The sequence below is a fragment of the Ranitomeya variabilis genome, chromosome 1, assembly GCF_051348905.1.
Source record: "Ranitomeya variabilis isolate aRanVar5 chromosome 1, aRanVar5.hap1, whole genome shotgun sequence".
In the NCBI taxonomy this organism is placed as follows: domain Eukaryota; kingdom Metazoa; phylum Chordata; class Amphibia; order Anura; family Dendrobatidae; genus Ranitomeya; species Ranitomeya variabilis.
Window position 1 is genome coordinate 331,416,938 of NC_135232.1, and position 26,286 is coordinate 331,443,223.

Sequence of the window (26,286 nt, forward strand, 5' to 3'; positions counted from 1 at the left end):
GCTGGTGTTCCATTAGAGTATGGCATCCAGTTATTCTCTCATGCAAAAGCATCAGATGCGATATGCTAATGAAACTCAGCTCCAACACAAGAGCGAATCGTGGCACAGCTGGTGAGGAGACAGAGAAATTAATTTCTCAATCTCCTCTGCTGCCGGCATCAGCAGGAATCGCACTGCACTCGGGAGATATCTGATAATGCGATGATTCACATGCACACAGACTAATATGGGCACGTGCAATCTGAATTCAGCATGCAATTGCAGCATACTGCAATTTTTTTTCTGTCCGATCGAGATCCGATCGGAGTAGGGTAAAAACACAATTGAGAAGAGAACAATAGGGTTAAATTGTCACGAATGCAATATAATTTTTAATTGGATTGCATCCTTCCGATTTAATCGCAAATGGGAGCGAGCCCTTTTTCTATTCCCCACCTCAATGAATGTTTTCCCTCTTTTTAAATACATGATATGTCAAATTAAGTTGTGGCATGAAAAATAGAACTCATCATGCAATAAGCAAGACACCAATCTGCTATGTTTACAGAAAAATAAAAATGTTATCTTCCCCGTTGTGATTGTATTTGGATAGCAATGAGAGATTCAGGCAAGAATATGAATTTGCATGCTTACTCCAGAGTCCAGAGCATAATAAACATTATTTTTTACATATTAAGAAAATACTTTGACTCACATCACCTTTCTGGCCCCTCCACTCCCCATCATCACCCGTCCAATCTTCTCAGCATCTTCAAATTGCTGCTCTCTTACAGAAACCCCTGGGCCTGTCATGCTGGACCTGGACTTTTTATTTTCATGGGACCAGGAGGATTTAGCTCATGTATGTACAAGGTCACTGAGCATGCTGTAATGCCATGGCCTCTAGCACACATGCCCAGAACTCTCCCAAGACACATCAAAGCCGGAAGTACTGGTCCATCGCAAGAGGCATGTGGATTTCAGTGCAAGCGGCGGCAATTTGAAGATAAGGTGAGGACTGGTCGGGTGATGGTGAAGAGAGGTGGTGCTAGAAAAGTGAGCAATAAGTTAAATATAAGGATTTCTTAAAATATGTTTTAACATTTTGATGGCTGTTTATGGTTCAGAAAAATGGCATCTGCTCTCTCATTTTGTTGGATCCACATGAAAAGAAATTAAAAAAAATTCACATCCTGGTGAATGCGCAGTTTTGTAAAATTTGAGTAGAATTCCTTTCCACCTGAATTATTTCTGTCATCTCTATATTTGTGCATGGCATGGTGTATGCAATAAATGAAACTGGTTCAAATGTAGATGAATAATTACTGTATTCATCTACATTTGAACCAGTTTCATTTATTCCATGTGTCATACCTGCCAACAATTGAAGGATAGAAAGAGGGACAAATTATGCAGCGCACATAACGCGGCGAGTAAAAGTTGTGGCCATGCCCCTGGACACATCCCAAACCAAGGCCTTTTACCATTTCTTTCTTCCCTGGCTGGAAGAAATGTCAGAGAGGTAGTGGTAGTAAGAGAAATGCAGATGCTTGAGACTGCAGGGTGTAAACCCAAATCCAGGACTAAGAAGAAAAAGGGAAGGCTGACAGCACTCACTTACTGGGGCGCCCATTCCAAGTCCAGAGAACCCTCCAGGACAATCAAAGTTTCAAATAGTAAAGTGACAGCGCTCCATCCAGGTGTAGTAGTTCAAAAAGACAGATTTATTTTGCCATATTACAGCAACGTTTCGACCACATGGGTCTTTATCAAGCATACAATAGAGTGCACAGGGTAAGCTTTAAATAGTGTAAGCGCCACGCAGGGCACCAATCACCAACAAGCCCCCACCCACCAAACAATTATAACATATCAATACAAAAAACAAACATCAAACATCTATATATTAAAAATCCCCAGCCGCCAATATATCCACTACATATCCATTACAAATAATCCTTAAACTTTCATAATTAACGCATTGTATATAGAAACGTTGATCAATCAGCTTCATGCATCAGGGTCGTCATGGAAACATCCACCAATCCATGCAGATCCTTGTAGCTTATGTAAACATATCCAAGCCAATAGGTTTCACTCCTGAAGAAGCGCCAAATTTCATCCAAGCGCCAATCCATATCTCCAGGACAATGAAGAGCCCCCATTCCCACCAATGAAATAAATCGTAACATCACTTAAAAATCACATATACCTGCGTCAATGCTCAACATCATCACCCAGGGTCCGTCATCACTCCCTGGATCACAATAGGGCGACGACACGAGCGCGCAGGCGCACCGCAAACCGGAAGAGAACACATCACATGAGCGCGATGTGGACCGACCAGCGATACTGCCCGCCCACCTCACGTCAGCCGCACCACGTGACCCAGGCCGAGACCGATCACCTAGGTGACCGAGATACACAGAAGAATGCCCAAATCCAGGACTGTCTGTTGTATCCGGTATAGTTGGAATTAGAGATGAGCTGATCGATTCTGGTCCAGCATCCAGGTCAGTGGTACCAGGTGGTTGGACTTGATGCCTGTGAATCTTTATGTAGCTTCACTATATGACATCTGGCTTTTGATGTCTGTAAGGCCATGTTCAAGCATAGCATAACTACTGTGTTTTGTTTTCTGCAGCTGTCCACACCAAACTATGCAATAACAATCTTCTCTAATTATTGCAGTATTGCTGCATTTTTACGCCTTTTCTTTATTTGATGCATTTTTAGTTGTGAAAAGCAAGCACTAAAATGCTTGGGTACTTGTTACTCAAGTCTAATGGAGCGGCCCCCAGACGCAGGACGGCGGGATACTCGGTACCGGGTCTAACGGTTCTGAGGATGTCACGGTGGCCCGACCCGGTCCGTGGTCCTGCTAAGGGGCGCCCAATAAAAGGTGTAGGTGGTGGTGTAGGTCGCAGTAAATAACGAGGACACAGGGTTGCAGTCTCTTTACCTCTTTACTGAAGGCTTCGGCATCCGCAATCCAGAGCACTGCTAACAGGGCTGGCTGAGACCGGCCGGTCCGAAGGCACATCCAGAGTTCCCTTTGCAGGTGGAAATCAGTGCCTACCTACTAGCGCCTGGGTGTGGTATTAGCAGTAACACAGTAGAAGACAAACAAATAACTATTTACAGTTTAGTTGCTCCAAGGTTTATCTTTACAGTAAATTGCAAGACACCAGCCGGTAGCGAGCACTTCCTGACCGGGAAAGCTCCAGTTCCCTGTTCTCGGCTGATGCGGTGTCAGTATCGGTGGTTCGTCTCTCAGGTGCGGTTAGGTCACCTGGTGTCTGGATTCGAATGTCAGCTTTGGTTGCAAGTTCAGTAGCGGCAATAATACACACAGTGGTGATTGTAGTAGAATTTGTCAGGTCAGAGTTAGTCGTAGTCAGGGCAGCAGGGGGCGCCACTGCCGGCTCGCATCGTTGGACGTTCCGAGTGCACCACCCCTGCGCATTCCGATGGTGAGTGTAGGTCACCGGGTCCCCTTTACATAGTAGTGGATCATCACATCTGTTGCGGAACGGTGTCTTCACATTGTAGCTGGTAAAGAAGATTTCAGTCGGCAGTCCCGGTTCTTGTATGGAGCCCCAACCCCTTTTCGGGTGAAAGGCTAGGACAGTCCCCCATTTTACCACGTCCTTCTTACCGCGTACAGTCTTTGGGTTTTGTACTTTCGGTGCGTCACTTTGTTCTGTCTCTTTTCGGTTTTTCCAATGTAGAATTAAACATTGTTTATATTGTTCCCAGGTGAGCACAGCAATGCTGAGGCCCTCCTGCCTGGCCCCGTCTGGCCCAATCCTCGGGGTATCCCATTGGAAGATCACCCCCTCCGAGCTCACATCTAGTGGTTCCCCCATAGTTGTCGGTAACGGAGGTACCAGCTTCTCCATAGTGTCGGGGGTTATCCCTACCAGCTCAGTGGAGAGGAATCAGTCATTGTCGGGACGGGGAGCGGTCAGGGAGCAGGATCGGTCGGGAGAGCAGGGGCGCTTTCCATACCTGCATCTGATGTGGTTCCACCGATGCCGATCTGTTCCACTGATGAGGACACTGGAGTCGGCAGTGGCTCGGACCGCGGTTCTTCCAAGGCGTCCTTCTAGCACAGCTCCGACTTCCATTGCTTCACATCGGCTGGCTCCATGTTCGGGATAGGTTGACTCGGCTCCCCCGCCGGCGGCTCCAAGAAGTTCGGGTCCTTCAGCTGCGGTGGGTTTGGATCCACTTCTGGCCGGTGGGGATAACCCAGGATCACTTCGTCGTCGTTCAGCTACTCGCTGGTCACCTTCACTGTCTCGAAGTCGGCAGCTGCACATGCACCTGGCTCCGCCATTTCTCGGGGGTGGAGCTCCTTCTTGTCTTGGTTCCCGCCGTTGCAAATCAGGGGGTGGTTCTCCTCTGCTTGTAGGCAGGTCGTCATCTTGCAGCAGTAGTCAGAGGGGGCGGTCGCCACTTTTGGCGCTGCTTTGATAGTCTCCTCCCATGGCACGCCCTTCTTCTTCTGCGCTCCTTGTGGCGCTGCAATGGCGGCGACTTTGGCGGGAATCTTTGGCGGCAATAGCAATACACAGTCTTTGCAATAAGTCACAGTTCAAGCACAATTCAGTCACAGTTCCAAGGCACACATGACATGATTCTTCAGGCTTAAGTAGATCCTGTTCGTGATGCCAAGTTGGAGCGGCCCCCAGACGCAGGACGGCGCGATACTCAGTACCGGGTCTAACGGTTCTGAGGATGTCATGGTGGCCCAACCCGGTCCGTGGTTCTGCTAAGGGGCGCCCAATAGAAGGTGTAGGTGGTGGTGTAGGTCACAGTACATAACGAGGACACAGGCTTGCAGTCTCTTTACCTCTTTACTGAAGGCTTCGGCATCCGCAATCCAGAGCACTGCTAACAGGGCTGGCTGAGACCGGCCGGTCCGAAGACACATCCAGAGTTCCCTTTGCAGGTGGAAATCAGTGCCTACCTACTAGCGTCTGGGTGTTGTAGTACTTCCCTGCTGAGCACCACGGGATAGTCCTCACAACTGTCGTGTATGTTTCTGTTCTTTCTCTCCGTCCCCCCAGATGATATGGATAGGACGCACCCGTATGACGGGGTAGGCCTGGAGTTATTTTGGGACCCTAGAGACGCCCCTCTCCCACAATTGCCTCCGTTGTCTTCATTAGGTGATTTAGGTGAGGCAGCCAACCTATAATTAACTGCCCTGCCATTGGTTTGAAGTAATTCGTAAGGCTCAGGTGATGGACCCCTATGATGAGTATAATGGAAGTCAATGGGAAACTCAAGCATTTTTCCGGGGGCTCACCCACCAGAGGTCTAAAGGGAGTCAAACAATTGCAGCCATGCAAAGCCAGCACTTAAATGGCACGGAAGCATCTCTTAATGCGAGGTCGGTGCTGAGAACAATGTTGTCAGAGTATTATGCCATTTTTACAGACTGACAATAAAACCTACAAAACCAAAGATAAAATGGATTTGACTGGAAAAAATGTTAAGAAACATTCTTTCCAGGATAATGACTTGCATATAAAGCAAAATAAAAAAGCTGAAAAAAAAAAGATCCTCCACCCGTTGGGGTATGTTTATATGCTGTGTTTTTGCACGTTTATATTGCTTTCAATGGTGAAAAAAAAACATTCAACAGGAAATGTAATTTTATCATTTTAATACTGTATCTACAGCGCCAAAAGTTTACCAAGGTATGTGAACTTTTGATCAGGGTCATTTGGATGTTTTGGGTTGTCATTAGGATGTAAAAAGAGAAAACACAGTAGTTTGTCAATAAATGGCTTCACCCAACCACTAACCATGAGTGGAGAAAAAGTTTTGGTGTTACCATTCATATTCTCTGAAAAAAGTCCAAGAAAGCAAATATTCTGCCTGGGTATATAAACTTTTGAGCACAATTGTAACCATGATCAAACACATTGAAAGTCATAATTTTTTATTTCTTTGAAGGCCATCAGCCGGCCATCACTATTTATAGAGGGTCATCAGGTGGCCCTTTCCATTGTTAGAGGGCCAGCAAGTGTTTTGTGGACAGATGAGACCAAGATATAATTTTTTGGTAAAGCACATAATTCTACAGTTTAGTGTAAATGGAATGAGGCCTAAAGAACACAGTAGTTACAGTTAAATATTGTGGAGATTCAAATATATTCTATGGTTGTTTTGCTGGCACTAGCCCTGGGTGCCTTAAAATTTGAAGACTCCCAAAGGATTTTAGGTCACAATGTAGTGCCCGGGGTCAGAAAGCTGGTTTGCATCATAGTAGCTCATGGATCTTCCAGCAAGGCAATGACCCCAAACATACTGTACTTCATGAAGCACCCAGAAGTAGATGGAAACAAAGCACTGGAGAGTTCAGAAGTGGTAATTCCAGCTCCCGTAGTGTAAAGTCTCCCACCACTACCTCTTACATACAGATGCTAGCAAGAAACTGTGAATGGACACATTAAATCAGTTAATTTTGCCTGATTTGATGAATTTCTGAGTACATGGAAAAAAACAGCAGCAAGGTTTAAAATTTTAAAGGCAATAATCCCTGACTAGATGCCTGTCATACGCTATACCTACTGCAACACCTTACAGTAGAACGAATTGCAGATAAGAGAGGTATTATTGTAGAATATAGAAGGGATTTGAACCAGCCCTGAAAAGATTTCTTCTTGTACATGGTAGCCTCAATGTGTAGAAAAAACGCAAGTAACATTGGCAGATTTGATGAATTTCTGAATAAAGATTACCATAAAAAATATTAATTGGTTAATGAGTCCATGTAAAAAAAACAGCAGCACAGAGAAGACATACAAACTCCTTGCAGATGTTGTCTTTGGTGGGATTTGAACCCAGGACTCAAGCGCTGCAAGGAAACAGTGCTAACGACTGAGCCACCACATCTGCTCTTTTGGTTTCATTTTTTCCCCTCATCTAGAAGGTGGATCCACAGAAAATCAATTTCTCCCATTTTTAACCCCTTTACCCCCAAGGGTGGTTTGCACGTTAATGACCGGGCCAATTTTTACAATTCTGACCACTGTCCTTTTATGAGGTTATAACTCTGGAACGCTTCAACGGATCCTGATGATTCTGACAGTATTTTCTCATGACATATTGTACTTCGTGATAGTGGTAAAATTTCTTTGATATTTTGTGTGTTTATTTGTGGAAAAAAACGGAAATTTGGCGAAAATTTTGAAAATTTCGCAATTTTCCAAATTTTAATTTTTATGCCCTTAAATCACAGAGTTATGTCACACAAAATACTTAATAAGTAACATTTCCCACATGTCTACTTTACATCAGCACAATTTTGGAACCAAAATGTTTTTTGTTAGGGAGTTATAAGGGTTAAAAGTTGACCAGCAATTTCTCATTTTTACAACACAATTTTTTTTAGGGACCACATCACATTTGAAGTCACTTTGAGGGGTCTATATGATAGAAAATACCCAAATGTGACACCATTCTAAAAACAGCACCCCTCAAGGTGCTCAAAACCACATTCAATAAGATTATTAACCCTTCAGGTGTTTCACAGGAATTTTTGGAATGTTTAAAAAAAAATGAACATTTAATTTTTTTTCACAAAAAATTTACTTCAGCTCCAATTTGTTTTATTTTACCAAGGGTAACAGGAGAAATTGGACCCCAAAAGTTGTTGTGCAATTTGTCCTGAGTACGCTGATTCCCCATATGTGGGGGTAAACCACTGTTTAGGCGCACAGCAGAGCTCGGAAGGGAAGGAGCGCCATTTGACTTTTCAATACAAAATTGACTGGAATTGAGATAGGACGCCATGTCACGTTTGGAGAGCCCTTGATGTGCCTAAACATTGAAACCCCCCACAAGTGACACCATTTTGGAAAGTAGACCCCCTAAGTAACTTATCTAGATGTGTGGGGAAAGCACTTTAACCCACCAAGTGCTTCGCAGAAGTTTATAATGCAGAGCAGTAAAAATAAAAAATCATATTTTTTCACAAAAATGAAGTTTTCGCCCCCAGTTTTTTTTCCCCTAGAGTAACAGAAGAAGTTGGACCATAAAAGTTGTTGTGCAATTTGTCCTGAGTACGCTGATACCCCATATGTGGGGGTAAATCACTGTTTGGGCGAACAGCAGAGCTCGGAAGGGAAGAAGCGCCATTTGACTTTTCAATGCAAAATTGACTGGAATTGAGATAGGATGCCATGTCGCGTTTGGAGAGTCACTGATGTGCCTAAACTTTGAAACCCCCACAAGTGACACCATTTTGGAAAGTAGACCCCCTAAGGAACTTGTCTAGATGTGTGGTAAGCACTTTGACCCACCAAGTGTTTCACAGAAGTTTATAACGCAGAGCCGTAAAAATAAAAAATCATATTTTTCCACAAAAACTATTTTTTAGCCCCCCGTTTTGTATTTTCCCAAGGGTAACAGGAGAAATTGGACCCCAAATGTTGTAGTCCAATTTGTCCTGAGTACGCTGACATCCCATATGTGGGGGGAACCACCGTTTGGGTGTATGGCAGAGCTCGGAAGGGAAGGAGCGCCGTTGGGAATGCAGACTTAGATGGATTGGTCTGCAGGCGTCAAGTTGCATTTGCAGAGCCCCTGAATGTACCTAAACAGTAGAAACCCCCCATAAGTGACCCCATATTGGAAATTAGACCCCCCCAAGGAACTTATCTAGATGTGTTGTGAGAACTTTGAACCCCAAATGTTTCAATACAGTTAATAACGCAGAGCAGTGAAAATAAAAAATCTCTTTTTCCACAAAAATTATATTTTAGCTCCCAATTTTGTATTTTCCCTAGGGTAACAGGAGAAATTGGACCCCAAAAGTTGTTGTCCAATGTGTCCTATGCTGATACCCCATATGTTGGGGTAAACCCCTGTTTGGGTGCACGGGAGAGCTCGGACGGGAAGGAGAACTGTTTTACTTTTTCCAATGCAGAATTGGCTGGAATGGAGATCGGACGCCATGTCGCGTTTGGAGAGCCCCCTGATGTGCCTAAACAGTGGAAACCCCCAATTCTAACTGAAACCCTAATCCAAACACAACCCCATCCCTAATCTCAATGGTAACCCTAACCACACCCCTAAACCTGACACACCCCTAACCCTAATCCCAACCCTAATCCCAACTGTAAATGTAATCCAAACCCTAACCCTAACTTTGGCCCTAACCCTAACCCTAACTTTAGCCCCAACCCTAACCCTAGCCCTAATCCTAACCCTAGCCCCAACCCTAACCCTAGCCCCAATTCTAACCCTAGCCCTAACCCTAGCCCTAACTCTAACCCTAATGGGAAGATGGAAATAAATACATTTTTTAAATTTTATTATTTTTCACTAACTAAGGGGGTGATGAAGGGGGGGTTTGATTTACTTTTATAGCGGGGTTTTTAGCGGATTTTTATGATTGGCAGCTGTCACACAATAAAAGACGCTTTTTATTGCAAAAGATAGTTTTTGCGATACCACATTTTGAGAGCTATAATTTTTCCATATTTTGGTCCACAGAGTTATGTGAGGTCTTGTTTTTTGTGGGACGAGTTAACATTTTTATTGGAACCATTTTCGGGCACGTGAAATTTTTTGATCGCTTTTTACTCAGATTTTTGTGAGGCAGAATGACCAAAAGCCAGCTATTCATGAATTTCTTTTGGGGGGGCGTTTATACCGTTCCGCATTTGGTAAAATTGATAGAGCAGTTTTATTCTTCAGGTCAGTACGATTACAGCGATACCTCATTTATATCATTTCTCATTTTTTTTTGTTTTGGCGCTTTTATACGACAAAAACTATTATATAAAAAATAATTATTTTTGCATCGCTATATTCTGACGACTATAATTTTTTTATTTTTTCATTGATGATGCTGTATGGCAGCTCGTTTTATGCAGGAGAAGATGACGTTTTCAACGATACCATGGATATTTATATTATTTTTTTTAACGCGTGTTATTCCACTTTTTGTTCGGCGGTATGATAATAAAGCGTTGTTTTTTGCCTGTTTTTTTTGTGACGGTGTTCACTTAAGGGGTTAACTAATGGGATAGTTTTATAGGTCGGGTCATTTCGGACGTGGCGATACTAAATATGTGTACTTTTATTATTATTTTTATTTAGATAAAGAAATGTATTTATTGGAACAATATATTTTTTTTCTTTATTTAGGAATTTTTTTACATTTTTTTTTTACACATGTAAATTTTTTTTTTTTTTTTACTTTTTTACATTGCCCCAGGGGAGAACATCCCACTATAGTGTCAGATCGCTGATCTGACACTTTGCACAGCACTGTGTTAAATCAGCGATCTGACAGGCAGTGCTCCTGGCTTACCAGTGCCTGTTCTGAGCAGGCGCTTGTAAGCCACCTCCCTGCAGGACCCGGAAGCAGCCCCGTGACCATATTGGGTCTGCAGGGAGAAGGAGGTAGGAGACCCCCTGAGCAAGGCGATCACATCGCGTAGGTCCGAGGGTCTCAGGGAAGCACACAGGGAGCCCCCTCCCTGCACGATGCTTCCCTATACCACCGGAACACTGCGATCATGTTTGATTGCAGTGTTCTGGGGGTTAATGTGCCAGGAGCGGTCCATGACCACTCCTGGCACATAGTGCCTGATGTCAGCTGCGATAGTTAGCTGACACCCGGCTACGCTCCCCTCGTGAGCGCGGCTGATCGCATATGACGTACTATCCCATCGAGGGTCAGATAGGCCCAGGTCACCTCGACGGGATAGTACGTCTAAGGTCAGAGAGGGGTTAAGGAGGTCTCTTACACTGGTAAAGTGTATGCACTAAGTACAAGGGACACAAAAAATTAGAAGGAGGAAGGATCCTGTCCAGTGTGAAATCGATTTTCCAGAATCGAACTAGATTGTGCAAAAACTGTGTTGCAGTCTCCGTAGGCCCCATTTGCCCCAGAAGGCCAGATTTCCATTTTAAAATCTTTAGGCCTAATATTGGGATGCAGCAAGGAAGGCCAATTATCTACTATCTATTATTTTCCACTCAAAAATTGTTAGGCCTAATATTGTGGTGTTGCCACGAGGCCCAATTAGCTAATCCAAATCGTTTGTGATATAATTGTGTTTCAGTGACAAATCAAAAGGCTAGATTTCTACTGTACTTAAAAATTGTTAGGTATAACAGTGTGTCATGTCGGACGATATTCACACCAGGGCGTCCGACAGACAGCAGTAATTCCATTTACGGCCACTATATGCTCAGTGGCGTCGGCTAGACTTGTTTTAGGTTGTCCGGGGTTAATCTAGCTGGTACTTGGGTTGGAGGCTGGGTCACACCCACTGCCTTTAAATAGTCGTGCTGGACTTTGGGCGTCGCCGATTATAGCTTGTGCCTCATGCCTAGTGAATCCGGTCTGGAGTGGTGATCTTGGAAAAGAAATATTATCTGGTGGTATATTATCCTTTGTTTATATTTCTCCTTCTTATATTTGTATTTTGGTTTTGCTCTGCGCACATTATTGTGTTTTCCTATGCGTCTACGGCGTGGTGCATTTTAAGTTTTCCCTGTCTGTATTGTCTCTGGAGTTTGGTGTTAGGTCTTTTCATTGGGTGGCGCGTGGTGGTTCCAGCATAGGGCTAAAACAGGAGTCAGGGCCAGGCCTGGTGGCCCAGACAAGCACACCATTAGTGTAAATTCTGGGAGAGGGACAGACAGAGTTTTTCCCTAGTCTGAGGGATATTGCAGGGGCCCGGGAAATTTGCCTTAGCCTTCTAGGCTCCCCGTAACACAGTGGGATTCAGCCAGGAGGCCCAATGTACTAATTCTGTGATTCTGCCTCTAGCCCACATTTCATAATATAAATCTTTTGTGCCAATAATGTGTTGCAGGCACCAGGACTCATTTCATAGTCCAAATTATCTGGGTTAACAGTCTGCTGCAGGCACCAGACTTCATTTCATCATCCAAATCATTTGACATAATAGTCTAGTCCAGGCACCAGGCCGCATTTCATAATCCAAATTGTTTGGGATAATAGTCTGGAAAAGGCACCAGACCTAGTTTCATAATCAAAATGTTTTGTGCTAATACCATGGTTCCACCACCAGCCAATATTTCATAATATAAATCCTTTGTGCTAATAATGTGTTGCAGCCACGAGGACTCATTTCATAATCCAAATTGTTTGGGAAAATAGTCTGGTGCAGGCACCAGACCTCATTTCATAATCCAATCATTTGGGCTAACAGTCTGGTGCAGACACGAGGCATTATTTCATAATCCAATAGTTTATGAAAATACAGGCACCAGACCTAATTTCATAGTCAAAATCTTTACTGCTAATTCTGTGGTTCTGCCACCAGCCCTCATTTCATAATATAAATCTTTTGTGCTAATAATGTGTTGCAAGCACCTGGCCTCATGTCATAATCCAAATCACTTGGGATAATAGTTTGATACAGGCACCAGGCCTCATTTCATAATCCAAATTGTTTGGGATAATAGTCTGGTGCAGGTGCAAAGACCACTGACAACATCTGTACTGGTCGGGCTACTCAACTCCCTTTCTTTTGCAGCCACCCAGTGGTCCGCCTTGTAGATAACGCTCAGAAAGAGCATGTGCTCGAGTGGATGGCAAGTGCTACATCAAGTGGGATCTAAACCTTTTCCTCCACCTTAACATCACACACAGTACAATCCTCAGTGGTGGCACCTCAATCGCCCATGTTTCCCCCCACATCACAAATTTTCAAATGTTCAACTGATTGTGGAGAACTACAGATGGGCCATTTTGCTGAGCTGTTCACACATTCTATTCCATGGGCATCAGAGGTCTGCTCCAAAGATTCCCATAATCCAGATGAGGAAAGCATCTGCGCCTATGCCCAACATTGTTTTCATTTTGAAGCTGGATGAAGTAGAGTCTGAGCAGAATCCAGACCCTCATCACCAAACATTAACCACCAGGGGTGGAGTTGATCCTGATGAGACTCAGATACCAGAGGTGCATGTGAACTGTACTATGTTGTCAGGGCAGGAGGATGAAGAGGGTGACTCTCAGGGTGATGAGTGTGAGAACAGAGAAAATGATGATGTGGTTGTAGATCCCACTTGGTGTGAACCTAGAGGTACACAGCTGAGTAGCTCAGCAGAAGAGGTGTAGGAGGAGGAAGATGAACAGGTTACGTTGCGGCTTCCCACACAGACACAAAGTAATGCAAACACGGCAAACACTGCATCCTCAGCCACAACTTTGGCAGTGGCCAGCACCAGTCACAAGTGTGCAATTCATCAGGGGTGGCAAGGGTTACCTAGCCTGCACCTTTTTTGAGAACTCAAATGATAACCCAACTCAGGTTGTCTGTGATGTTTGTATAAAAACCTCAGTAGGGGCAAAAATTGCAATAATTTGACAACTACATGCACGAAACGCCACATGCACGATCAACATTAAATAGTCTAGGAATCTCAATGCACTAAAATGCTGACTAGCCGGTCTAGAGAACCACCAGCCAACCCATCAACCACATCTGTTGGTTCTACCTCCTCTGTTACTGTGACCAGTGTTCTCACACAGGTCTTCGGCTGCAGAAAATCCGCTTGTTTATTCCCTACAGTGAGGGTGAGTAAGAGCCCATCAGCTGTTATGGAAATGGACATGACTGCAGTTTTTGTGTCGCCTAGAACAACACAAATTTCTCAATACACCATAACATCTCCACCTGCACCTCACTCACAGTTCAGCAGTTTGTCCTGTTCACCCTACTCACCCTCTCTCAGGACAGCAGCCAGCCCTTGGTCCCTCACTTGTAGCCACGTAAAATAATGTTTCCTCCTACACATGCCAAAGCTAAGAGATTGAATTCAACCATCTCCATTCTGTTGGACATGGAAATGCTACCTTTCCACCTGGCAGACACAGGCGGTTTCAGAAAGTTGATGGCAGTTGCAGTCCCCCAGTAAAAGTTGTCCTGTCGCCATTACTTCTCTAAGAAAGCTGTGCCTGCACTACACCTGTATGCTGCAGACAACATCACCATTTCCCTGAAAAAATCTATGTCTGCCAGGTGCATTTCACCACTGACACCTCGACGAGCAAACATGGGCAGGAGTGTTACATCTCGGTGACTGGGAACTGGGTGACTCTTGTGGCTGTGGGAGCAGGCGATCAAGGGGCTGCTCCACAAGTTTTGAATCCCCAAGGCTTGCAGGCCAAACCTCTGTATCTAACACTTCCTCCATTGCTCCTTGCTCCTCCACTTCCTCTAGGGCCTCCACCTTTTCCCTCAACCTCTCCCTTAATCAGACATGTGTTGCAACAGTGCAGATATAATCCCCTCATCTCTGTATTGTGTGGACATGGCTCACCGCTCTGCAGTCAGGGAGTGTTCAAATTACACTGCGTGCAGAATTATTAGGCAAGTTGTTTTTTGGATCACATGATACTTTTTATACATGTTGTCCTACTCCAAGCTGTTCAGGCTTGAGAGCCAACTACCAATTAAGTAAATCAGGTGATGTGCATCTCTGTAATGAGGAGGGGTGTTGTCTAATGACATCAAAACCCTACATAAGGTGTGCTTAAGTATTAGGCAACTTTATTTCCTTTGGCAAAATGGGTCAGAAGAGAGATTTGACGGGCTCTGAAAAGTCCAAAATTGTGAGATGTCTTGCAGAGGGATGCAGCAGTGTTGAAATTGCCAAACTTTTGAAGCGTGATCACCTAACAATCAAGCGATTCATGGCAAACAGCCAACAGGGTTGCAAGAAGCGTGATGGGCAAAAAAGGCGCAAAATATCTGCCCATGAATTAAGGAAAATCAAGCGTGAAGCTGCCAAGATGCCATTTGCCACCAGTTTTGCCATATTTAAAAGCTGCAACGTTACTGGAGTATCAAAAAACAAAAGGTGTGCGATACTCAGGGACAGGACCAAGGTAAGGAAGGCTGAAAAATGACCACCTTTGAACAAGAAACATAAGATAAAACATCAAGACTAGGCCAAGAAATATCTTAAGACTGACTTTTCAAAGGTTTTATGGACTGATGAAATGAGTGACACTTGATGGGCCAGATGGATGGGCCAGAGGCTGGATCAGTAAAGGGCAGAGAGCTCCACTCCGACTCAGATGCCAGCAAGGTGGAGGTGGGGTACTGGTATGGGCTGGTATCATCAAAGATTAACTTGTGGGACCTTTTCGGGTTGAGGATGGAAGGATGGAGTGAAGCTCAACTCCCAGACCTACTGCCAGTTTCTGGAAGACAACTTCTTCAAGCAGTGGTACAAGAAGAAGTCGGTATCGTTCAAGAAAAACATGATTTTCATGCAGGACAATGCTCCATCACATGCCTCCAACTACTCCACAGCGTGACTGGCCAGTAGAGGTCTCAAAGAAGAAAAAATAATGACATGGCCCCCTTGTTCACCTGATCTGAGCCCCATAGAGAACCTGTGGTCCCTCATAAAATGTGAGATCTACAGGGAGGGAAAACAGTCCACCTCTCAGATCAGTGTCTGGGAGGCTGTGGTGGCTGCTGCATGCAATGTTGATTGTAAACAGATCAAGCAACTGACAGAATCTATGGATGGAAGGATGTTGAGTGTCATCATAAAGAAAGGTGGCTATATTGGTCACTAATTTTTTTTTGTTTTGCTTTTGCATGTCAGAAATGTTTATTTCTAAATTTTGTGCAGTTATAGTGGTTTACCTGGTGAAAATAAACAAGTGAGATGGGACTATATTTGTTTTTTATTAAGTTGCCTAATAATTCTGCACAGTAATAGTTACCTGCACAAACAGATATCTTCCTAAGATAGCCAAATAAAAAAAAAAAACACTCCAACTTCCAAAAATATTAAGCTTTGATATCTATGAGTCTTTTGGGTTGATTGAGAACATAGTTGTTGATCAATAATAAAAATAATCCTCTAAAATACAACTTGCCTAATAATTCTGCATGCAGTGTAATATCCATGTCAAATTAGAGCAGTGGTTGTCTCCACTGAACCTGGAGGCAGGGAAGTCCTTGTGCATTAACGGTGCAAACCTGCTGGCAGCCCTTTTTTTGACCCCATGGGGTGAGATCTTGCGTGGAGCCCCAGATCAAGGGAGATTATCAGTGGTCTTGTATGTCTTGCATTTTCTTATTATTGCTCCCACAATTGATTCCATCACATCAAGCTGCTTGCCTATTGCAGATTCAGTCTTCCCAGCCTCGTTCAGGGCTACAATTTTGTTTCTGGTGTCCTTCAACAGCTCTTTGGTCTTCACCATAGTGGAGTTTGGAGTGTGACTGTTTGTGGTTGTGGACAGGTGTCTTTTATACTGAGCAAATTCAAACAGGTAATGAGTGGAGGGCAGAGGAGCCTCTTAAAGAAGAAGTTACAGGTCTGTGAGAGCCAGAAATCTTGCGTATTTTTAGGTGACCAAATGCTTATTTTCCACCATAATTTGCCAAATAAATCTTGCCAGATCAGACAATTCTGAATTTGTACTCTCATTTTGACTCTCATAGTTGTGGTCTACCTATAATGTCAATTACAGGCCTCTCTCATCTTTTTAAGTGGGAGAACTTGCACATTTGGTGGCTGACTAAATACTTTTTTCCCCACTGTATATGAACTGCTGACTTGTAAAGCTCTGCGGAATATGTTTGCGATATATAAATAAAGGTTATTATTATCAGTAAAGTGAAGATGGTGAAGTTCAAGCTCTTAGCTTTGCCATGTGTAGGAGGAAACAATCTTTTACGTGAGCACAACTGCCAAAAATGAGGGCTCGCTGCTGTGCTGACACAGGGTGGAGTAGGGTGAACATGACAAGCTGAGGGACAGTGAGAGAGGTGCACGCGGAGATGTTACGGTGGATTGAGAAAGATGGGGTGTGCTTGGTATGTAATATCAGTCAAAAACAGCAGGCATCTTCATTTCCAAATCAGATGACAGGCTGTCAGTCACCCCAACTGTAGGGGGTAAACAAGTGGAGGTTCTTCAGCTGGAGACCTGTGTGACAACACTTGCCATGGTGAGGGAGGGAGAAACAGAAGATGCGGTTGATGGGGTGGACGGTGGTTGGTGATGCCCGTAAGTGAAATTCCCAGATAAAATGCATGTTGATCGTGCATGTGGTACTCAAATGATTGCATTTTTTTAAACTTTACTCGTTATTTTAAAAAGTTTGCAGATAACATGATTTTTTAGATTTTTGCTAGTCTGAAAAAGACCCAAGCTAAGCAACTGCAGACCTGCGATCACTGCTGGTCACTGCCAGAGTTGCGGCTCAGGATGCATTGCTTGTTATAGTTGCATAACTGTGTCTGCGGGAAGTAGCAATGTAACCTCTTCATCTTCCTCCTCCTCCTCATCCTCCTCTGCTGAGCTACTCAACTGCTTGCCTCTGAGTTTACAACAAGTGTGATCTACTACCTCATTGTAATCCTCTCTGTTCTCCCACTCCTCACCTTGAGAGTCACCATCCTCCTCTTCCTGTCCTGACAGCACAGTACAGTTCGCAGGCGCCTCAAGTATCTGAGTCTCGTCACAAATGGATCACCTCCACCCACCGGGGTTAACGTCTGTTGATGAGGGTCTGGATTCTTCTCAGACCCTACATCGTCCTGCCCTGGATCAAACTGCAAAAAATGTTGAGCATCCATGCAGATGATTTCCTCCTTTTGACTTGACTTTAATCTCTGGAGTATACTTCCAATGCCCATGGCATACAATGTGTTAACAGATCTGCAGACTCAGCCATCTGTGGTTCCCAACGACCAGTTGGCTGGTTGGAGAGTTGTGACATAGGAGAAAACAAGGGTAATTGAGAGGCGAACCTCTGAGGACTGTTCTGTGTGTCTGATGTTAAGATGGAGGAAAAGGAGCAGAGGCCACTTGATGAAACACTTGCCATCTACTGAAGCACATGTTTTTTCTGGCCCTCATCTACAAAGCGTACTGCTGTGCGGCTGCTAAAGAAAGGGAGTGGAGTAACCCGTCCAGTAACATAAGTTGTAAAAATGCTCACTGCAGCAAAACAAACCTACTTCTCATCCCTCATATCATACCTGTCTCACAACCCTAAATAGCCATTCAGTACTTTCAATTCTCTCCTCCATCCACCAGCACCCCCTCACTCTCATCTCAGCTGAAGACTTTGCCTCACCACTTGTGAACTTGACTCAATAATGTCCCACCTCATTCCAAACCTTACCAGTGCCTGAGGGCAGATATTAATAGCCTAGAGAGGGACCATGGTTATTGGCCCCCCTGGCTAAAAACATCTGCCCCCAGCCACCCCAGAAAAGGCGCATCTGTAAGATGCGCCTATTCAGGCACTTAGCCACTCTCTTCCCACTCCCCTGTGATGGTGGGATATGGGGTAATAAGGGGTTAATGTCACCTTGCTAATGTAAGGTGACATTAAACCTGTTTAATAATGGAGAGATGTCAATAAGACACCTATCCATTATTAATCCAATAGTAATATAGGGTTAAAAATACACACATTATGAATAAAGTATTTTAATGAAATAAACAAACACATGGAGTTTTAATATCTTTATTGTATGCTCAATCCAACTGACGAACCCTTGTTACCCCATATCCCATCGCTACAGGGGAGTGGGAAGAGAGTGGCTAAGTGCCAGAATAGGCGCATCTTACAGATGTGCCTTTTCTGGGGTGGCTGGGGGCAGATGTCTTTAGCCGGGGGGGGGGCAATAACCATGGTCCCTCTCTAGGCTATTAATATCTGCCCTCAGTCACTGGCTTTCCCACTCTGGCGGAGAAAATTGCGTGGGAGCACACGCCATTTTTTCCGTGATTTAACTCTTTATTTTAACACATAGAGCTCCCAAATTTTGCACACACACACTACTAATATTATTAGTGAGGAATATGTAAAAATATAACAGATATGAAATGGTTTACTGTATGTAAACCATTTCTCATATCCTGTCGGGTTTGATAACGAGATAGCAAAAGCTGGCAATTGAATTACTGTTTTTTATGCTATCTAGCCCTGTATGAAATATATATACAGTATATACACTCACCGGCCACTTTATTAGGTACACCTGTCCAACTTCTTGTTAACACTTAATTTCTAATCAGCCAATCACATGGCGGCAACTCAGTGCATTTAGGCATGTAGACATGGTCAAGACAATCTCCTGCAGTTCAAACCGAGCATTAGTATGGGGAAGAAAGGTGATTTGAGTGCCTTTGAACGTGGCATGGTTGTTGGTGCCAGAAGGGCTGGTCTGAGTATTTCAGAAACTGCTGATCTACTGGGATTTTCACGCACAACCATCTCTAGGGTTTACAGAGAATGGTCCGAAAAAGAAAAAAAATCCAGTGAGCGGCAGTTCTGTGGGCGGAAATGCCTTGTTGATGCCAGAGGTCAGAGGAGAATGGGCAGACTGGTTCGAGCTGATAGAAAGGCAACAGTGACTCAAATCGCCACCCGTTACAACCAAGGTAGGCCTAAGAGCATCTCTGAACGCACAGTGCGTCGAACTTTGAGACAGATGGGCTACAGCAGCAGAAGACCACACCGGGTACCACTCCTTTCAGCTAAGAACAGGAAACTGAGGCTACAATTTGTACAAGCTCATCGAAATTGGACAGTAGAAGATTGGAAAAACGTTGCTTGGTCTGATGAGTCTCGATTTCTGCTGCGACATTCGGATGGTAGGGTCAGAATTTGGCATAAACAACATGAAAGCATGGATCCATCCTGCCTTGTATGGAGCATCTTTGGGATGTGCAGCCGACAAATCTGCGGCAACTGTGTGATGCCATCATGTCAATATGGACCAAAATCTCTGAGGAATGCTTCCAGTACCTTGTTGAATCTATGCCACGAAGAATTGAGGCAGTTCTGAAGGCAAAAGGGGGTCCAACCCGTTACTAGCATGGTGTACCTAATAAAGTGGCCGGTGAGTGTATATATATATGTCTCTCTGGCATATACAATACAGACCAAAAGTTTGGACACATGTTCTCATTTAAAGATTTTTCTGTATTTTCATGACTATGAAAATTGTGCATTCACACTGAAGGCATCAAAACTATGAATTAACACATGTGGAATTATATACTTTAAGGGAAGGTGCCACATTTTATTTTTTGTATTAAAAATGATTGCTTATACAAACAATTATTTTTAATACAAATTAACATTTTTTAACTTTAACATTTTTTTTATTATTAATTATTTTTTCAGCCACTGGGCGCCGCCATTTTGCTTAGCAGGAGTGTAAGTGTAGCTGCACGACACTTACACTCTGCAAATATGGCAGCCCTGGGCATAGACATCTGTGGTCGGCATCTAACCCTATAGTTTCCAACACCACAGCAGAGGCAGGAGATCGGCGCCATCTTTCTGGAGCTCACAGTGTATCTGTTAGCTCCACTTGAGAGCCCTGCTGTTATAGGAGGAGGAGACCAAGGAAGGCACAGGAGGGAGAAAGGAGCAGCGTGGGAAGCAGTGAAGTAATATCAGCGGGGGAGGGGGAGAGGTAATCTAATCCTATCCTTTGTGATGCTGACTCCGAGCAGTGTATCTACTCCCATGTGTGTTACTGTGCTGAGCCGTGTATCTAATCCTCTCCTGTGGGATACTGTGTGCTGAGCCATGTATCTAATCCTATTCTGTGTGTTACTGTATGCAGAGCCATGTATCTAATCCTACCCTGTGTGATACTGACTGAGCTGTGTATCTAATCCTCTCCTGTGTGATGCTGTCTGCTGAGCCATGTATCTAATCCTACCCTGTGTGATACTGTCTGCTGAGCTGTGTATCTAATCCTACCCTGTGTGATGCTTACTTACAGCCAAATCTAACAGACAGTTCTCCATCCTCCTCGACCATCCCTCTGCTTTTGACACAGTCGACCACTGCCTGTTGCTTCAGATTCTTTCTTCCCTTGGCATCAAAGGCCTTGCCCTGTCCTGGATTGCCTCATACCTTTCTGACCGCACATTTAGTGTTTCCCACTCCCACACTACTTCCTTACCCTGCCCTCTCTCTGTTGGAGTCCCTCAAGGCTCTGTCCTAGGACCCCTACTTTTTTCCATATATACCCTTGGCCTAGGACAACTCATAAATAGGGTTGAGCGAAACGGATCGGCCATTTTCATAAGTCGCCGACTTTTGGCAAAGTCGGGTTTCATGAAACCCGACCCGATCCCAGCGTGGGATCGGCCATGCGGTACACGATCTTCGCGCCAAAGTCGCGTTTCATATGACGCTTAAAGCACCATTTTTCAGCCAATGAAGGTGCACGCAGAGTGTGGGCAGCGTGATGACATAGGTCCTGGTCCCCACCATCTTAGAGAAGGGCATGGCAGTGATTGGCTTGCTTTCTGCGGCGTCACAGGGGCTATAAAGGGGCGTTCCTGCCGACCGCCATCTTACTGCTGCTGATCTGAGCGTAGGGAGAGGATGCTGTCGCTTCGTCAGAAGCAGGGATAGCGTTAGGCAGGGTAAATTGACCCCAAAACCGCATGTGCTGTAGCGATTTCCACTGTCCAACACCACCTTTTCTTTGCAGGGACAGTGGAGGCTAGATTTCTCTTCATCAGCTCTGTAGGTTATAAGGCTCCCTGATAGCTGCGTTGCTGTGTGTACGCCGCTGTGCAAAGCAACTGCTTTTTTCAAAGCACAAATCCTTGGCTCCTTCCTTTCTGCACAGCTATCTTGTTTGTTTGTCCACACTTTTGACTTTTGTGTGCAGCACTCCTTTTTGCTGCCTGCCACACTTTTCTGAGATTACTGTAGGGAGATAGTAATTGTAGTACTTTTTTTTTGTTGTTGTTTTTATCTCTTCAAGCCACTTTCTGCCACAGAAAACCTACTGTATAACAGTGTTAAGATAAAACCTCAAGGCAAAGAATACATAAGTACTGAATTCACTTAGTAGGATAATTAATAAAGATGTAATATATTTATATATATATATATATATATATATATATATATATATATATGTATATATATCCCGTAATGGACATGGTGATGGACAAATCGGAAGAATTATATGAAAAAAGAGAACATAAAAACCGAACTGATGCCCAAACAATAATTCAAATAATTTTATTTATAAAAGAATACACCAAATGGTAGGGGGAAAGAAACCAAAAAGAGGGCACAATACAAAGGAGACAAAGCAATACACAGTCCTTCTATAATAGGGTGATGATGTAATACAAATGAATAAATAAATATATATAACCCAACGCAGAACTGAAAATTGTATAAACACACACTAACATGCTAAATGTACAAAAGAAAAAATAAATAAATAAAAAATAAATGAATATAAAATACATATAATGATGTCTAAAGTGCTTTGTAAGCTGAAGTGCATATACTACCTGCAAGTGCAATAGAACGTGTGTGTATATATTAATATATATTTAATAGTAACTGCAAGTGCAATAGAACGTGTGTGTATATATTAATATACCAGCATGAAGTGCAATACGTGCTAGTAAGAGTGGCCAGAGTATCACTATAAGGTGCAAGTGTGTGGCCAAATATACGCTGGGTACCTGCTAAATAGATCTAGGCATTCTGACCAATATCACAGATGATAAGTCATAAATATAGAACATAATATCTTCAAATGAATAGATTGCCTGGAGCAGGTATTACCTGTTGTGCTGCCGTCTCCTGGATGTGCCACTCCCCGACGCGCGTTTCGGCGTCAGCCTTCGTCAGTCCCCTGTCTATGATGGCCAGTTTTACCTTCAGACATGGGGAACGGCCATGGGCACCCGCTTTGCTCCCAGCTATGCGAACCTGTACGTAGCCAAGTGGGAGGAGCTACACATAAAACTCATCGATAGCCCTCATACTGGGTTAGTTATGTGGAAATGTTTTATAGATGATGTACTATTTATTTGGAATGGCCCCCAACATAAATTGGATGCATTTATTGCCACCCTTAACTCAAATGATTTCGGGTTAGAATTTACGGCAACTACCAGCAAAACGGAAATTAATTTCTTAGATTTTAGTATTTACATCGAGGACAATCAGGTGCTAACCAAATGCCACCGTAAGGCGGTGGACTGTAATGGTTTCATCGATATTAATAGTTGTCACCTACCAATCTGGCTGAATAATATTCCTAAAGGTCAATTCACCCGAATAAGACGGAATTGCACTAAACTACAGGATTATGAAACTGAGGCAGAATACCTGACAGGGCAATTCCTCGAAAAAGGCTACCCGAAGGATTTAGTTGAGGCAGCCAACAAGGAGGTATACGAAACCTCTAGGGACACCCTCATACACAAAACAAGGAGGGATACTAGTACCCTAGAGGGCATTCCAGAACAAATTCAACAACTACCCATCATCACGCAATATCATTATGGGTATAAACATTTTACCAAAATCGTACGTAAACACTGGCCAACTCTCCAACTAGATAGAGTGATAGGTGAGTTATTACCACAACAACCAAGATTCATCTTTAGGAAATCTCAAACCATTGGTAATATTATAGCTCCTACAACTACTAAGGGTCCCATTACAAGAACACTTTCAAAAAATCCAGGTTTCACACCATGTGGTACTTGTTCCTGTTGTGTGCGTACCAACTTCAGGAAAATTAAACAACTGAAATTTTACAATTCAGATGGAACCCGGGAATTTTTAATCAAGGATGACATATCATGCTGGTCATCGGGAGTTATTTATTTAATTAAGTGCCCTTGCGAAAAAATTTATGTAGGCCGCACTAAACGTAGACTGATGGATAGGTTGAAGGAGCACTTTCATAATATAGATAAAGGTTTTGAAGGCCATCCTCTGTCAAGACATTTTAAGGAGCACCATGGAAGATCAACAAGGGGACTTACCTTTTGTGGTATTCAGGGGGTCCAAAAAAATTGGAGGGGGGGTGACTATATTAAACTAATGTCACGCACAGAATCCAAGTGGATCTTCATACTAGACAGCCTGGCCCCTAGAGGCTTGAACCATGAGGTCGAACTATATGCCTTCTCATGAATGAAGATGCCCCTTATTCCATTTTAAATTCCTGGGGAATTTCCCTCCCTTTTTCTTATGCACCCATTTTAACCTATTTTAAACCATTTTTTATCCATACTGTTGCTTGTGGTTTCATTTACTCTTTGCCCCACCATTTGTATATTGTCTTTGGGGGGTGTATTATACCCATTATATCATGAGGTGGTTTTTGAATATTTTTGCACGTTTTTGTTTTTTAAGATACCACCATGAAACAGGGGTTTTTAATGTATTTTTAATGCATTTTTAATATGTTTTCTATTGTAATTTATGTAATAAAGTTTCTTACACATATAAAGTTTTTTAACATATATAGGGACATATAGCGCCTCTGGTGGCGCACATTCCACACTCATCTTCTCTATTCATTCACTTAAACTGTATCTCATACCAGTGTTGCTAGTGGGAGTGGTTTCTCTACACTTTTTTGGAGCAGTAGTGGTTATATTAAGAGCAGGAGACAGCCGGGACCTACAGCCCTGACGAAGAAGGTCCGGAGACCTTCGAAACGCGTAGGCACTGTGATCCCTATCGGCACCCGTCCTCTGCTCTTTCCCCCTTTTCCATCCTGGTGACGTCACCCTTACTACACGCCCCCCTACTCCACCGCTCTGCCTAGCGGTATTCTCGCAGCCCACGTGTGCCGGTCTAACAGCGTTCCAGGCGTGTGTAAGCAGAGCACTAGCTAGGGAGGACGCTCCCGAACCAGTGAGTGCTTCTGCCGTCCGTCATCACCGTCTGGACCTTCCTGCTCCGGACACACAGCTGGCAGCTGCCCCTGCTCCTATCCACACCAGCACTACGCTAGCACCTGCTACTTAACAGTAAGTGTATTAACTTTACTGATAGGGGATTTAGATTGTGAGCCCCATCAGGGACAGCGATGATAATGTGTGCAAAATTGTAAAGCGCTGCGGAATATGTTAGCGCTATATAAAAATAAAGATTATTATTATTTAATTCATCTGTTATACACTCACATACAGATTGCACCTACCATAGGCAATAAAGGTACCGTCACACTAAGCGACGCTGCAGCGATAGCGACAGCAATGCCGATCGCTGCAGCGTCGCTGTGTGGTCGCTGGAGAGCTGTCACACAGACCGCTCTCCAGCGACCAGCGATGCCGAGGTCCCCGGGTAACCAGGGTAAACATCGGGTTGCTAAGCGCAGGGCCGCGCTTAGTAACCCGATGTTTACCCTGGTTACCAGCGTAAAAGTTAAAAAAACAAACAGTACATGCTCACCTGCGCGTCCCCCAGCCTCTGCATCCTGACGCTGACTGAGCTCCGGCCCTAACAGCAGAGCGGTGACGTCACCGCTGTTGCTTTCACTTTCAGTTTAGGGCCGGCGCTTTAGTGTCAGGAAGCAGAGGCTGGGGGACGCGCAGGTGAGTATGTACTGTTTGTTTTTTTAACTTTTACGCTGGTAACCAGGGTAAACATCGGGTTACTAAGCGCGGCCCTGCGCTTAGTAACCCGATGTTTACCCTGGTTACCAGTGTAAAATATCGCTGGTATCGTCGCTTTTGCTGTCAAACACGGCGATACACGGCGACCTAGCGACCAAATAATGTGCAGACCTTCTAGCAGCGACCAGCAATTTCACAGCGGGATCCAGATCGCTGCTGCGTGTCAAATACAGCGATATCGCCATCCAGGTCGCTGCAACGTCACGGATTGCTGGCGATATCGCCTAGTGTGACGGTACCTTAAGTCATTGGGCGGTCGGTGATTGCTGGCCACGGCGGTCTGGCATTTGCTTATCTTCATTTGTGGAGCTGTGACTAGCAGTGTTATTGTAGGGACGGAGCCGCTTCCTCATTGTTGTTAGCTGCCTATTAGCAGCTCCTGTGTATCCATTCTCAGGTTTCTCATTCTTTAGGCACTTTGATCCTATTGTACGTTTCCAGCTGGTTAGCGCGGTGTCCTTATCTATTTTACAATCCTCCACATTACGCGACAGATTTAGCACAGTGGCTGTCTAGGCACCAGCAGCTTTCCATCTTGTTTATCTTAGGAGCGCCAGTGTGTTTCTTCTTTTGTATACTTTTCAGTTAAATCTGCATTAGTGCCAGTCCTGTGTGTGGCTTCTGTCTTTTTTTTCTGCCACAGAAAACCTACTGTATAACAGTGGGCCTGATTTCTTCCTAATTCTCCCATAAAACAAAAAAAAAAGTGGGAGATTAAGACTGGCAAATCTGCATTAGTGCCAGTCCTGTGTGTGGCATCTGTCTTTTTTTTCTGCCACAGAAAACCTACTGTGTAGCAGTGGGCCTGATTTCTTCACAATTCTCCCA

The 26,286-nt window shown here is 44.0% G+C and overlaps 1 gene segment (V, D, J or C); it reads left to right on the forward strand.

Annotated features, from left to right (window-relative positions):
• LOC143817389 (immunoglobulin gamma-1 heavy chain-like) overlaps nt 1-26,286 on the forward strand; it is a 768,241-nt gene that overhangs the window by 57,018 nt on the left and 684,937 nt on the right.